Below are 17,756 nucleotides of genomic sequence, written 5' to 3' on the forward strand. Positions count from 1 at the left end.
TGTCAAATACCTGTAAGAAAATGAGAAATCAGGAAGCTGAGGGAAGAAAAATCTCAACAGTGGAGAAATCACTCAGAATTCACAGTGACTCTAGAGCGTTAAGTCTCAGGAGAGTGGTGAATTGGAAGTAAATTTTAGGTATTTCAGTAAATAGACTATAACAAAATAGCTTCATGTTATTTAGAGAGTACTGAAAATCACAAACCTGCAAATTGTTTAAAGGTGGCAGATTACCTCCTGCCCTATATATATGGCAGAGGAAAGGACAAATTTTATTGGACCAAGATATTCTCTGGGGCTGAAATTATTAATACTGTTAACATTGAAACACAAGGTTGAACACAGTTTTAAAGATAATGAGGTGCACAGGCATACAAGACCATAGAAACTTAGAAAGACTGGCAGGCAACAGAAAGCTGAATCATGCGGCCTCTAGATACAAGAACTATGAAATGGAAAACATACAATTGGTCAGTCAACTGACTAAATTTTTATATCCAATTTATATACTGTGATGAGTAATTTTCTTACCTGTAATCGCAGTTTGTGTATATATTTTTATATTTTTTAGGAAATGCATACTGAAATATTTATGGATAAAGTTTAATAATATCTTCAGTTTACTTCAAAACAGTGGAAGAAAGGAAGGAAGAAAGAAAGGAAGGACAGACAGAAAGAAGAAAGGAAGGGGAAAAAACAAAATGCTCAACGCAGGTGAGGCTTAAATGGCTGTTCATATTAATCTATGCTTATTATTTTGTACATTAGAGTTTTTTATAATACTTTAAAATTAAAATAAATAGTTGAGTATTCTTTCTTCTAGGTGTTCAGTAGCTTATAATTTGTTTTGCTTTTGCTTCAGGGTAATCATTATAAAATTTTATATGACAACATAATTTATATAACAACATAATCATAAAAGTAATATCTCACCATATTAGCAGATTACAGGGTTTAGGGTAGGATATCTTTAGAAATTAGGGGCCTTTTTAAATTCTACTAACCATACCCCTTGGTGTGTTTACAATTTATTTTGCTTTTAAACTTGTTTTTGTTTTCACTCATTCTTATTTTAGTCTTTTTTTAGTTGTTCTCTTTTAACTGTGAATGTCAACATAGTCATAACATCATAGGTCCCATATTAATTTTGATAATAAAAGATAATGCAACATTTATTCTAATTGAACAAAATAGAGGATCTTAAATTTTATTTAAATATAAATTACAAAGTTACAAATTTTAGGTCTTGGTAAACTGGAACTTTTCTTTTAAATTTTTCAAATTAAACTAAGACCAATAGATGAATGTTTGCTCGTAATTGTTCTTTATATAGAAAAAGTTGTGTTGTGACTGCATATTTTAGTGCAAACTTGAATTAAATCTCTTTCTTTTAAGCAATCTCAATGAATTTTGATGGGTTATATAGCCATTCTCATTTTCCTTTTTTTAATCTTTATTTGCCACTTCACAACTCACTTTTTCTTTAAGTTTTAAGCTGAAGTATAAGAATTTACAAAGAATAAGCAAAAGTAGAGAAAGAAGAAATCTGAAGGAATGAAGTAAGAAAAAAGATATGTAAAAAATATCTCAGACTTTTTTCAGTTAAAAAAAACTGACCTATGCATAATACTGATAAAGATAGTAATTATGTTTAAATTAAATAATAAATTAAATGATAAAAAGTATTTATTGAAAATCTATTATTTGTAAGACTACATATTTCACATTTATGGATTTAATATTTGTATGTACCATTTGCAAGTAAGGAAGCCATTATGAAGAAAGTTAAATAGTTTCGACAGTTAAATAAATACTTAGAATTCTAAATGTACATCTCCCAGCACAACTGTAATTTTACATTTCTCTTTATAGTTTCACTTTCCTCTCTTGTGAGATTGCTAGAAAACAGCATAGTACAGTAAAAAAGAACACTAGAAATCAAGTTAGCTAGTCTGAGTGCTAATCTCAGCACTCTCAGTAACTACCAGCGTAGTTTTTGGAAAATTGTTTAAATATGCCTATCATCATTTTTCTCATTTCAACAGGCACAGTACGTGCACAGGATGTTGTGCAACAACAGAAGATTGTGGAAGTGAAATTACTTTTTGTAACGTGAGAATTGCAGTGCAACTCGAGCACATGTTGATAATGGTATGAGACATACAGAAACCAAAATCAGGCACACACTGGCATGCTCTCAGTCACCGCCTCTTCACTCACCAAAACCAGGTCATAACGTCTCTCCCTCTTCTTTACTGTAGTAAGGAGGAAGAACATTCTCCACTCCATCATTATTTGTATTTATTGCTTAAATAAGAAATTTAAGGGGAGTTGAAAGAATGATAATGACAGCACAATGTAAATGAAAGAATACTGAGTTTGAATGATGAAATCCTGAATTTAAGTTCTGCTTCCACGCATGAATGATTATCTGATTCATCATAAATCATCTACTTGCTCTGAACCTGATTTTTCTCATATACATAAAACAGAAATGACAATATTTTCCCATCTACCTATGTTCATAAATTTTAAATACTATAATAAGAAATGTAATAGTAGTTGGCATACTGCAAAAAAACTTTACAATCATACAGTATGACTAGTTATGATACATTATTATACCATACAGCAATACATTAATACTAATATAGAATTATGAACTATTTGTGAAATGCTGTCTGGAAAATGTATAGAAAATATAGAGACATAGAAGTAAGTCAGTGTTGAATTATTATTTTGCACACAGGTCCCCATATATGTTTTAAGAAGATGAATAGACTCTACTCTTAATAGAGTTAAGAAGAAACTCCAGCAAAATATACAAGATATGATATACTACAAGGAATGGTAAGAATCTAAGTAATTTATGTGATCCATCATGCTTTACCTCAGCAAAAGAATGGTAAGCAAGCTCACATTTTCTGGGGTCAGTGAGAAGAGAGAGAGAAAAGAAGAGATATGAAGGGATAAAATTACAATACATTTTACTATGTGTAATTCAGGGAACTACAGAATATTAAAAAGTGAATGGATAAGAATCTAACCCAGACAAGGAAGATTAGCTTTTCTAGGCAAGTAACATCTAAACAGATTTGAAGGATTAAGTGTGTCAATCAAGTGAAGAAAGTTAAGGGAAAAAATTAAGCTAAGCAGGTGGAACAACATGTTTGATGGCCTAAGAGCAAATGAAACCACTGCATGATTGAAGATTCAAAAGAATTCTGGTATCACTGGATTTTGACTTTAAGTATAAAGAGGATGAGAGTAAAAAGATAAACAGTGGCAAGTTACTACAGGATTCCGATAAGTTGTATTTAAGTATTTGGACTATATCATAAAAAGAAGGAGTTTAAGACTAAGTTTAAGTAGGCAAATAAAATGATTATTTTTTTCTTACAAAATATGCATAAATAGAGTGAGGCCAAGACTGCAGATTGAAAATCAACTTGGGAGGCTGATGTAGTAACTTAGAGCCTAACAGTAGCCTGGATGTGTAAATACATTGATTAATGCGAGAGTTATTTAGCATAGCAAATATACAAAAATTGTTTTTTAATTGAATGAGATAATGAGGGATATAAAGAACCCAGGCTCAATAACACACATAATATGTGAGGGATGGTAAAACAATATACATGTATTCTCAGTAACTCCTAGCTCTTAGGTTTCAGTAGGCGCCCATGTCAAAAGCTAATGAAATCAGATCCTAGTGCTTCTTCCATAGTACTCTGAGGATTTTCCTTTCCATTATAGCTCACATGCCATGAGGTATTCCTATCCTGAGGAGAAAAACTTTATGCAAAATGAGTTCTATCCTTAGAGCAAGAAGAAGAGGAAGAGGAAGAGTATTCCATCTACTCCGGCTTGAGCAGAAATGCAATGCATGAGAAAAATAGAAGAGAGACAGAGGTAGAATTCAAGTATATTATAATTGCCTTCTTTCTTCCAGAAAAGCTACTGTGGGAGACATTAGATGTAGATGCATTATTTTAATGCAACATTTTGCATTATTTCACTGCTGGGGTTATATGAGGAGTCTGTTTCAGAGGGTTCCCTTTGCTAACATAGGGAAATTATTAATTGAAATAAAAAAGAAGCCCTGAAGCACCTAAGCACAAGAGAGCGGCCTTGATCTTGTACCCCTGAGTGTCCCTTGGCTACTTTCGTGGTATAGAATAGATTGAAAAGATCATGCGTGCCTGCTGAGGCAAATGAGATAGGAAGCTGTGTAGAGAGCCAGGGGATTTTCCGTGGAGTAGCCATGGTGAGAAGCAAAAGGACACTGTCACAAAGGCCACATGATAGAGAGAAAAGTCAGGGATTAGACAACTAGCGGATGTGGCATTTGCTGTGCCAGGGATGGCCTTCAGCAAGGGAGGATCAGGGCCTAACTAAGTCAATGCAAGATGCCGCAAGTTCACACGCTGCACCGCAGAGGTCATGAACACAGGATGACAAAGGGTTATTCTAGGACAGTCATCCTGTGAAGTTTTGATCACCCATGTGCAGCATTGAGCCCCCATTTCTCCATCACAACAAGTTGATGTAAGCCCCTACCTCAACCCCAAACATACACAGGCGACATTTATGGAAAGAGCAGGGGGAGGTAAAAATAAGAAATGTCAAGCATTCATCCTGAGAAGATTGAGCTTTTCAAAAGTCATTCTTGACACTTTACAATTGTCAACATTTGCACACATGCACACACTCAAACCCTTTAATTGGAGTTCCCATAGTATAAGAGATTAAATACAGAAAATAAGGACATTAAATTTTCTCCTCTCATCTGCTAAATAGAATGTAAATGTATGAATAAACTACAACTGACAACAAAATTACAGGCGAGAGCAAAAACAAGTGGATGGTTCTACTGTCCATGAAAGTAATTCATATGGGTGTCTCTGCTGAAATCGGATATAGAAGTCCGAAGTCGCGGAGAGTTTAGCTAGATTCAGCATTTAAACATTTTTTAGTAACATAAGAATAGATAAGACTACATAGAGAACAATGTAAGTTAGGAGAGAGGCAGAACTAAATGCACAAATAATTAAAAGTTGGGCCAATGGAGAGAAGTTCACAAAGGAGATTTACTCAACAAAGACATAGGAAAACACCAGAAGCTCCTACTCAAACTCACCGGGAGGTTAGGTGTGTACATCATTATGCAGTTTCTTATGGATGAAGTAGTGAGTAGGCAGCAGGAGCCCAGAATGCATAGAATGAGGCAGTCAGTGGATGTGACAATCTATCCATCAAAGTCCAGAAATGATTTGAACAAGACAATGTAGTTAGTGAAGTTTCCATACCCTTAGAGTTAGGAAACAGGGATAGTAAATGTGATAGAATGCATGAGAGAAAAAAAAAAAAAAAGTTAAATCCACAAGCCAATAAACAAAGTTGAGTTCCAGACAGAAATCAGGAGAAACATAAGGAGAGGACAACTATTAAGGAAATAATAGAAGCTAACGACCCAGTAAGGGAAAACACTGATTTTCAGATTTGAAGCAATCCCTAAGTATAAGCATGAGGAATGGAAGAAAAAACCCACACACAGTCACAGCCTCATGAAAATTCAAAAATCTGAGGTTAGAGAAAAGGCCACTTGCAAAGAAATGTGATCAAAGCCTTAGCATGAGACAGCTCAGGAGAAAATAAGGTTTCCAGAAATCATGAGGAAGGCATCCACGATGCTTAGAGAAAAATGACCTGGGAGCCCGCGTTCTCTGCTCAGCCAGATAATCAATGGAGTGGGAGGGAAAACACATTTTTTTCAGATATATTCATGGACTCAAAAAGTTCATGTATAGCACTCTTTAGCCTGGAACTGATGCGATTTCCAGACCAAAAGGCATGTAAGACAGAGGAACTGCTTCATCTTACTCATGAATGCGTGTGCCTGGATGACTGGTGGGAAGCAAGTTTAAAATCATTGGTCAGGACTCGAGAAATGAGGCAGCCATCCGGGTGAATGTGGGAGAAAAGACTAAGTGTCCCCGGAAAAATGTGTTTTTGAAATGTATTCGTCTCTGACGATAGAGGAAGACACATAATGTATTTGTATATTAGAAAAAAGAATGGAAAGTAGTACAATTATGGTTCAAAATTTAGCAATGTAAAAATCTACCAAATTATGAGCAAAAGATGTAATTGACCTTAGTTCTAAAAGAAAAATCTTTTAAGTGTATGGATATAAGGAATGGGCCACTAAAATGGGAATAAATTCTAGCAGCAAGTTATTTGTTCCTGTAATTATTGATAGTCATACATTTATAGGAAATAAATGCTCCTTAGATCGTTTTTAAATTTTAAAACAACTTTTAAGATGATGAAAATAATTGTACTTCAGAGTACTATGCAAACATTTTCAACTTTGAGGGGTGAAATGAGAAAAGTAAAGAAAAGGGTGGGGCTGTGTTAATAGACCATGTTTTGTGGTAAGATATGAACAGATCCATCTGAATTAATTGGACAAGAAATATAATTTGAAAATTCATATAAATAAACTAATATAAAAATAAGAAATTGTATAAAAATAAGAAATTTTATAAAAATTAGTGTTTATCAAATGAAGGGACAAAATCCAGGGCTGAGGTGAAATTACCTAATACAACTAGATCTTTTTTTTTTTCCATAGCTAAGAGACAATAGATGTAAAATGTAAAATGTAAAAGAAATAACATAATATAGAGAATAATGGAGTAACTATAAAACAATCTACAAATAGAAGAATTTAAATAAAGTAAAAATGTCAGGTGAGTGAGTTGAGGGTTGATTGTGAGGTAGGGTTTGACTTACATTATCAAAATGCATAGCAACTATTATTTAGGGAAATCAATGTCTAAAAAGGAAATGAAAGCCAGATAAAGTAGGAGAATATATCCTTAAAGGTGAAAAGAGGAAGTGAAATGTGGGAAGTAGCAATAAAAAGGCTTCACAGGATTTGAGCTCTGCCTTAGGACTCACTTGGAGAAGTCCTGGAGTGATTTGTTGAATAGCAGGAGACACTTGTTCATTGGTATTTGTGAAAAATATGATGAACATTGACAAGCAAGCTTAAATTGCAGTGGACCTCTCTTCATTCTAATGTGGCAAATTTGCCAGGGTTAACAATAGCAACACAAAAGAACAAATGTCAAACAGGAACCAGAATCAAATCATGGAAGTATGTTTTTAAGCATATAACTTAGACACTGTTTATTTCCACATGTTAAGACATACACATGGGTTTCATAAATTATTGAGAATTTTTCTTCTTCCCAAGATTGCTCAGCCAAATTCTGAACTGAATTTCAATTCTTCTATTTAAATATGTGAGAAGTAGAATTTTTATTATTTATATAATGTTCATTACTTACCAGTTAACATTTTAATTATTTTAAGATGGGAAATGAATAAAAAAAAGTCCTCATTTCAATATTCTTAAATGTTTTATTTATTTATTCCCTTTTTGATTACTTTAGTTTTGTATTCTAAAAAAAGTTATAGTGTACATTTTTGATGAGCTTTACAATAATTATATGCATAGGGTTTATATATAATTGTGGATATATATAGTATATATAACAGTATATAGTTATTATAACAAATAAATAGAATTCATATACCATTATGTGTGTTCATTTATCTTAATAGCCAATGCAGAATTTTCAGAAAAAAGTTACTAGTATATGTGTATATATTCAAGTTGCCTTATACTTAGAGATATATTATATTAAAATTGATAAGAAAAAGTGATTCAGTGTAAACACTGGTTCTAATCTTGTCACGTGTCAGGAAATGAAAATATATTGAATATTTATATATGTCAAAAATTCATTTTGTATGTAGTAATGTAATGTTAAAAGTTTACCAAAACAGTTCTATTAAAATTTATTATTTTTTATGAATATTTTAAAGTTTAATTTTTTAAAATAAAAATATGCCTACTTCTGTTAGTTAAGAAGACATAACATGAAATAATACATTAACTTTTAATGTGACACTGTCTTACCCATACTTTTGGAATAGAGAGAATGAATCACGTTAAATAAATGTTGTTATTTTCCTATGGGAAATGACTGTGACCAAAGTAATATTTGTGCAATAAGATATTTTATTAGAAAACAATCAGGCATTCTGTATAATTAAGTAGAAAGTAGAGAAATGAGTATTTTATCAAAACTAGATTTTGAATAGGTGACATTCCTAAACTTATGAAAATGAAGTAGCATTATTCAATAGCTTGGCAAGCAAATGGATAAATTGCCTTTGGGCATATATTAATTTAATTTCTATATTTCATTTTTATTATGGTATGAAATTTTCTACACTCTATTACAGAAATCTATTTTAGCATCAATATAAACCATTTGCAAAAAACACTTTTATATGTTTGTAATTGAATGCAAATAAAAATATATTCTATCTCCCTAATATATTTAACAGAACATGTTTCTAATAAGTAGGAGTGGTATTTTTAATATTTCAAGTTTATAGTTTAGCTATATTTAGAGAAACAGTCTTTTGAATAGGCTGTTTGCTGATTTGAACATGCATGAGAATATCACAGCTGAATATATGTCGTACACTCACTAATTACTGAGCAATATGCCCTGTATAAGTGAGTATTAGCAATTGCTTTGTTAAGAAAGACATTATACTCTTCCCAGACATATGAACTCTGCTTATAATGTTATTTGGAATATACTTCCAATATAAATAATATGTGAGTATTTGTTAAACATTTAAATAGCTAATAATGTCAATTATTTTTCTTTCATTTTACATCAGTTTGCAGATGCTAGCCTTGTGCCTTTGGATGGTTTTGTCGGTGTTTCTGAGCTAGAATATGATATCAAAAATTAATAATAGCCTTACAGCATTTTCAAAATGGTTTTTTTAAAGATATAATATAAATCTAGTCAAGTAGCCTAAGAAACGTGTATCTCTTTTGGATGTGAAGGAGCACATTTTGGGAACCAAATTGACTAAGTTGTAAGTTCTATCTTTTATTTGATTCTATTAGCCAGTACTGGATATCAGAAAGATTTAGAAAAATTAATACTAACCTAAGATTTTGATCATAAGAAAAAGTGCAAAAAACGCTCTCTTTGGAATTAGCATTATTATTCCTTTCTGTCTAGTGCACCCAGTCACCTGCTCATTTACTAAACTTTTCTGAATACTGGTAGCACTCATACTCCTAATAATTAGTTTCAGTAAGAGCTACTTATGTGACAAAGCTTAGACATTCAATTTCTATTTGTCTCCTAGCCCTTTCGAGCATTTCAGTGGCTATCACAAAGCAGTTCCTTGAATATTTTCAATGAAACTGGTGAGTTTTTTGTCAGATATCACTTCTGGATGCCTTGTAATTACTGAGAAATCAATAATAGAACAGTTCTTGATATAATAAATAAAAAGAAAAAAGGATGGTGGGTGTGTGTGTTTAGCATTTTTCATATTATTGAATATGCAAGTAATCTCTTATGACTCATTCCTGGTAGCTTAATTCCAGAAATGTATTTCCTGTGCTTCTGAAAATTTCTTTATTGTGATTTTGTTTTCAGATATTAATTTGACTATCCAAATAATTCTAGTTTAGTAGCTCAATTCCCTCTCACCTCTTTTGATCTTTTGAAGATGCTGCTTCATTTTCCCATTACTTTTTGTTGTTTTATTATTAATAAGATGTGTCATTGTAATATGTAATTTATTTGAAAGTACACTCTTCTCTTTAGTACATATGTGATTAAATGAAAATGAACTTTTATTTGTATACATGTATTTATTTGCCTGTTCATATTGTGCTGAGCCTCCATGGTCTCCTTTTCTTGGAAGAATTATGACTTTAATTCTAGAGAATCCTCAGTCACCATCATTTTGAATATTGCTTCTCTACCACTCCATCTATTTTCTCCTCCAGGATAATTCCTTAGAAGTTCACTGGCATCTTTCAGTGTCTCCTCTTTGTCTTAATTTATTTCTCTTCCACGTTTTCCATCTCTTATCTCACTGTGCTCACTTTGGTGGCAGGGCTGGATTTGATCCTCAAGACTAAATCCTAATTCACGAATTCTTCTTTGGATTATGACTAATGCAAAATTTACTCCATCTTTGAGAGTTGATTTTAGAGTTTTGTTTGTATAATGTATTACAGACACAGAAAACCATCTAAGATAAATGCACAATGGCAGGCTTTTAAAAAATATTAATGACTGTGTATTTCATATGTATTTATTATTAATTCATATTTGCCTGTTTGTCTTTTTTTCTTCTTGATTATTAGCATTTTTTTCATAAAATTTATTTTAGAATCTTAGACATCTATACCTTAAGGTCAGTTGATATGCATGTTGTATTTTACTTAAGGGATTGATCTCCCTCTTGTACAATTTTTTGACTTCCTTTGTATCAGAATCTCACGTGTTTGCAATTTCATCGCGTGTCAGGGGTTTCTATTTGCTTGTTTTATCTCTGTTCTACACTTCCTCTTCCAGAAGTTCTACAGATTTCTTCACTTGCTTGTGGGATTTCTAATCCAGGGTTATGCAGGTGATACTTGGCTCCTGCCCAGTGAGCCTCCAATGGGCTTAATGGCTGCAGTGAGCCCTCAGCAGTCACTGAGACGTGCACAAAATTTAGCCCAATTTTTGTTCCAGGGCTTTTAATTTTTCAAAATATTACTAAAGTTATGTAGCTCTGTACCATATTCAACCCTCCTTACTCTTCTATGATTGCATTCACATTTGTATCCACTGGTTGATTTATCTTTCTTTTGTGTGACCTTTATTATCTTAACTCTTTCGAAATGTTAAATCTCATTTTGCTTTATTTAGAAGAGAAAGGTGAGGTCGACACAAACTCAGAATTCCTCATTGACCAAAAGTCCACAGAACTCTAAAAAGTTTTCTAAAAATTATTTCTGATGTAAATATGATTTTCTCACATAATTTGTCCTCATTTCCTCATCATCCAAATTTTTAAATTGTCAAAGGCTTTATTCATGTTGCTGGAATGGTTATGAAAAGATCCTCTATTTAGGAGCACAGAGAGTAAGATGAAGCTGTTTGCAGTTCTGGGAAACCTTCCCAGAAGATGATTACTTCTTCTTTAGTGTAATATCTTATCATCTTATTCTGCTTTAATACTGAAATATTCGAAATATTTTCCAGTGATTTTGCACATTGGTCTGTTTTACATAAAGAAAATACAAAAAGATTTAAATAAAACTAAAAATTGTAGGGATTGTTAATATTATGTGACCCTACCACTGAATATACACTGGAAGAGTTTCCTAAACAACCTCATTGACGGGCCTTGGTGTGACTGTAGGAGGAGTTACTGTGAACTGCTTTGCAGCCTTGTTTTTCAGGTAATATGTAGATTATCTTCTGTTAATAGTATTGCACATGATATGGCAGAATATGTTTCCTTTTGGCAAAAACAAACTTAGATATTTAATCCAAATATAGCTTTTTTACTAATATTCTAAAAGTGACTGTAAAATCAAAAAAAGAAGGGAGTTCAAACGGTATCAAAGAATACCAATGAAGATTTAGCTTGGGACTGCTGAGTACTTAAAATCGCTGAGTCCTCCCCCTACGCATCCGCCCAGCCATATAAAAGGGCACATTGAAAAGTGGTGTGTCTCATCTAGGTCCATGCTCAGTTTTAGCCTTTATTGTATTTTCCCCTTTTACATTTTTCTGAATTGTGATTTTATGTCCCTATGATAAGAAAATTACTTCTAAATTTTACCAAAGTGGAATTAGTCTGAATGCACAGGATTTATTCATTTTTTCACCAAGGCTTTGACTTACCCTAAAACTGAATTGTGTATTTATTTGCAGCACAATCATTTGTCTCCACAGTAATAAATTTGTTGCTCTATGTGAGTTAAAATATTGTCATTGTTTCTAAAGTTAAAAAAAAATTCTGTAAATCTGTGTTTAGGATCACTAATAAATCAGTACAATATTACCTGGATTATGTATCTTTAATAAAAAATGTTCTAATTAGAACACTCCTATATAAATATACATACAAGCATTTATTATGTTTGCATCTACAGCCTATACAAATAATAATAATAATAAGATAATTAGTTAGATAATTACTTACTATTATCTAATTAGTTAGATAATAGTATCTAACTTGTATTGATGTACTGAGTGATAAGAATTTAAACTCTCAAAATAATTTAGTTTATTACATGTATCCTCAGGGGGATTAATATCAGCCTAAGGGGCAGAAATTGGTTAGGGGGTGGGAAGAGAAAAAAATATCTTACATATTACAGCAACTTGTAATCCTTGAAATGGCCATAGTCCATAAAGCAATATACAACATATCTGTACTGTAAAAGTTCAGTGGTGAGAAATTAGGGGAAAAAAATAATCTAAAATTTTCCTGAGGGAAGGCAATTTAACAAAAGATTGAAAAATAGTGGCTCATTTAATCTTCATGGATAACCTATGATATAGTTACTCATACTACTCTGATTGTAGGACAAACATCAGAAGGACAGAGACTATTAGCCAAAGTTATAGATCAGGTCGATGGTAAAACAGGAATGTGAATACAGGTCTGGATGGAGTCCAGTTCTCTAGGGCTTCTAACCACTATGCATAATGCCTCTTTTTACAAAGACATTACTCGATGTATTAATTTCTTGTCAAATAAACTAAAATTATCAAAATACATAATAAATTTATCTCATGTAAAAATACTATTATTAATAATCAGTTACAAAAATAACACATAAAATTTGAAGCTATTTTAGTGATTTGAATATCTACCAAGTAACATTATAATATAGACTGCATTTCCTGTATTTGCATATAATACAGTGTTTAAGTTTTTATTTACTGACGATAACAGTAGATTCAGCTTGTAGAATAATGATAACTTTGAGTGCACATTTCCTGTTTTCTTGAAAATATAAGTTCAGATTTCATACTTTACCCGCCACCCACTTGATAAATTTCATACAAGGAAACTCATATGGACTTAGGCTATTATTTATATCATAAATGTTAAAAAACAATCTGTTCTCTCCTTTTATTTAAGATTATGAATCCCATTCATGCAGTAAATAGTGTCACTCTTTCATTCACATTTTCAGACAGACAGCAGTCAAGGCTTATTAAGCTTTCTGCTGCAAGGTAAAAATTAAATTTTTATTAAATAAAGCATGCATTCAGTAAACATCAAGTTGGTGTAATAATCTCTTCCATCTTCATGAATAAATGATCTACAAAAACCAAAGAAAAATTGATTTAAAAAATTCAGACAACAAACTCCTAGTCAATTAGAATGTGAAAATATGCACTAGATCTGAACAAATGAAAATAAAAACACTTTAATATTTAAATATCTCTTTAGATATTCTGAGGTTGTATCAAAGTATCTAAAAATAAATACATAAAAGCCAGCAAATACTAGCCAACAAGTAATAATTCCACTAAAAACTAAATATTCAGGATCTGATACAAAAATCATTATTTGGATTGTCATAGTTGAGGCAAATTGAATTTCCAAAGTGATTTGCAATAATTACGGTCATTTATAGTTAGTATCATTCTTCTCCTAAGCCATAGAGCCTAAGTTGATTTTTTTTTTACCTGAGTCTGTAGAGCAAACCTAGACATACAATCAGCTGCCAAGATTCGTTGATCAAAGACAGATATTCAGAGCACTTCACTAAAAACAATTAAGGCTATCTCAGAAGGATATGAACTCAAGAAAAAAATTCTGTCCTTTGCATTCACCTGCACAACTCTTGCCAAATTTGGGAACTTCAGAAATAATTGTGTACTATTGTCTACTTCTATGAAAAATCCCCTAGATATCTAAGCATACAAACTTTAACCATAGCAAGCATGAGCAGTCTGAGTAACCATGGAAATGATTGCACCTTGGTTAAGTTGTGGAATACAAAAGAGATTCTGAGATCCAAATTTAGAGAAAGTAGTTCTATTTTATCTTTTCTGAGTTTTTAGATATAACTCTAAAATATATGAATTATGGAATAAATTAGCATCTATCTCTTAATGAAATAGGCTGATTATTTGATCATTAGAAAACCTACGTGCATTTTCTTGTATGTTAATGGTAATTACTGTGTAACACATCCAAGCAAAACAAATAAATGTCATATATATGGCCCTGGGGCTTAAAAAGGTGTGGAATTTGTTACTCAGAAAGAAAGAGAGAGAAAATAGCTTTGTGAAAATTGAAAAGCTAAGCAGAGTATTTACTGCTCTCAGAGAAGGACTAGTGAAGCAAAAAAGGGGCAAAGAAAGAGAAGACCTAGTAAGCATGCAAGGCACTCAGACAATACTCGGAAGAATTTATAGTTCATGATACCTAGAAACAGGAAATAGACTAGCCTTTTTGGATTAAAGTGATGTGTTTGTAATCAATCTCTCTGCTGCAAGGAGCCAATTGAATCCTCCTTGAATGAAGACACAGACATTCAGAGCCACTAAATTTTACATACACTAAGTCTAACATTTCAGACTAATTAATAAAGACATTCCAGAATATGGGATTAACTGATGGAGAATCAAGAGAAAACAGACAGGTTCTCTAGGTGCAGCAAATCTCAGGGAAAAAGTTTAGAACAACCATGGTGAATATGACAAAGACAAGAAAAGACATGATGGAGCGTTTCACCAGAGAATTGGAATTTTAAACAAAGAAACAAACAAACAAAAAACAATTAGAAGAAAACCCTTGAAATAAATGTTTCACTGACTGAAATTAATAATTAAATAGATTAGACAAACAAGAAATTGGGCATTGCAAAAGAGCCTTATGTCCCACATAAACAAACATAAATACCCATCTGTGCACCTAAATGCAAGATGTTATTTTTAATAAGGCTTCTAGAAGAAAATATAGGAAATTTTTCTCATGACTTTGAAATAGGAAGAGAACTTTTAACCCAGATAAACAGAGTGCCACACATAAAGATCAATATGTTGACTTTATCAGCAGAGTACATTTTAAGTCCTTCTATTATTTAAAAGACTATGAAAAAAAAAGTAAGAGGCAAGCCACAGAATGAGAAAAGGTATGTATAATGCATATATTTAAAAATAAATCACATTGAGGATATTTAAAATACTCTTACACATCAGGTATAAAAAAGATTGCCACCATAATTTAAAAATTGAACAGAGCTTTGAAGAACAAGCTTTCACGAAAAGATAGCCAAGTGGTTTATAAGACTATTTGAAGGCTCAACATCATTAGTTATTACGAAAATGGAAAGTTAAGCCATAATGAGATATGAGGTTCTCCAGAACAGCTGAACTTTAAAAAAATTACAATATGAAGATACCAAGTCTTAGAGAGGGAGAGAAGAAATTTTAGAAATATTGTATACTACTATGTAATATTTTGGAAAAGTCTTTGTGAGTAATTTTAAAACCCTGACATAGACATACTCTATGAACCAACAACTAAACTCAGTATTTACTCAACTAAAAGAGATGTGTGTGTGTGTGTGTGTTTATGTGTGCAAATTGTAAGCAAATCAAAGACCCATTAATATATAATGGAAAATATTTATAGTGTATTTACATAAAGGAATTATGTAACCAATACGACACAAGTGCTTGCTTCTATTTTTCTTAATCATATTTTTAAGTTTGAATAAATCATTAATATTTTTTGATCCTTTGAAAGAGCATGCAGATAGCCCACATTAGTGTTTGTTACCATTTTCTATTTAAAGCTTTAAATTATCGATCCATATAAACCAAGTGCCAACACATCTGAATCAGAATTTTGTCACAATTTTATTTCAATGGACATTTTTTGAACTTGAAAATCATCTTGGTTTGTTACCAGGGAGTACATATAACAGAGAACGTTAACCCGCTTTTCTGTGACTCAGCTACTAGGTCAGTGTAAGTAACAGTATGATTGGAAACTTTTTTTTTCCTCAGCAAAGGTGGTACCTATTTATCATGTGGTAAAAAATAGTTATGACTATTTAGCACTTAATTTTTCATTGATATCAAGCTATATATTTCTTTAAGTACACTGTCCAAGACGTATTAACACAACCTCACGTAACCATGAATGTAAAGTGAAAAGATCTGCCATCCATAAGAAACATTGGAACAGCCAACAATTTACATTTGTCATGTTTAATTTTAAGTAAACTGAATGTTTCTAAACAATTAAATTGGATTACCATGTGCATTAATTAGGAATAAAAATTCAGTAGTGTCATACTCATTTATTTTTAAAACCTAATGTCACCATCTGTCAAATTACTTAGGTACTGAAACTACATTTTAACATATATAATGAAGGTAATTTTGGCAAAATGTATGTTTTAAGATTCTTTCATATTAAAACTTGTTTAAGGTAGTTTCTTATAACCAACAAGTATGGATTATACTTCATGTTCGTGGTGGTGTTGTTTTCTATCTATAGGATTCCTCTGGGGATATCTGATGCATTCTGTAAAATGAATTGCCAGGCCAATCAGCCACTGCAATTAACCAGAGCAATGTGTCACTTCTGGCTTGGCTCTCAAGCAAAGCCCAAGGCAATTTCCCTGCTTTGTGAATGACTCAAAGTCAGAATGAGTAGTAGAGAAGGAAACCCGTTGGTATGAGCACCATCAACAAATTGGTTTTATCTGTTGCTAATCCATCATTTTTGGCTCAGAGTCTACATACCAAGTGTACATAAAGTTGCAATATGTAAATTTTAGAAGCCTGTTACCAAATAGAAGCGTTTAAGTATTTTAAAGAATGACATTTAAAACTTTATATGTGTGATATTAATGTTGGGAAACTAATTTGAATTAAAAACCAATGATCTCCCTAAATATTCGATACGGTGGATATGTTCAGGGAAGGAAAAGTGGAGAGTTACCCATTACATGGTTGTATGTAACTGAAGCACTCACATTGTCAAGACAATTGGTAGGATGTCAGATTTGAGACAGGCACTGCAGTATGAGCCAAAAATGTATAAGCAGATCAATGTAATAACCTTCACACCTAGATGAGTTCTGCATCTCAAAATAATAATGACACAAATCACTTATTAATTTTCACATAAATGAAGAGAATTGCTTCATGAGATTTATATTTGATTAATTGAAGGTAGGAGGTATTTAGCTAATAGTTTAATAAAAAGAATTAAATATAACAAACTTATAATTGAGTGATGAAACGTATTCTGGAACTAACAAATAATACCTATATTCATCTTTTCTGGATTTGTATTATTTGATACATCTCTCATATCTAAAATTATATTCTCTTAATATTACACTTTTATTCGTCCAATTTGTATGAAAAAGAATCTTTGCTAACATCTGATCTGAACATGTCTTATGTAAAATGACACATTTTATGTAAGGAAATTGAGATGAGAAGTGAGATAATGGGAAATGTCAGCATAGACTCACAGTGAACCATATTGTTCTAATAACTATTCAGTGCAATACTCCTTGCTAAAGAGCAGCACATGTAGCTTAGACTTCCTGTGGAAGGCACCGTAGTGGAAATGAGCTAAAGTCACTTAGAAATGCAAGGTTCTTTCAATGGTGTCCACTGAGTGATTCGATATCTTTTATAATCCATAGTAACCTGCAGTTAATAATACATGTGAAAACAAAAGACATTTATATTAGGGATCTAATGATTTCTGAGCTTTGTAAACACAATTTTAAATGATACAATTTCTCTTTTTGGGTTTTGCATGTTGAGAAAAGTCATGTACATTAACCAAGAAATAAG

Source organism: Camelus ferus, chromosome 14 (assembly GCF_009834535.1).
Source record: "Camelus ferus isolate YT-003-E chromosome 14, BCGSAC_Cfer_1.0, whole genome shotgun sequence".
Taxonomy (NCBI): Eukaryota; Metazoa; Chordata; class Mammalia; order Artiodactyla; family Camelidae; genus Camelus; species Camelus ferus.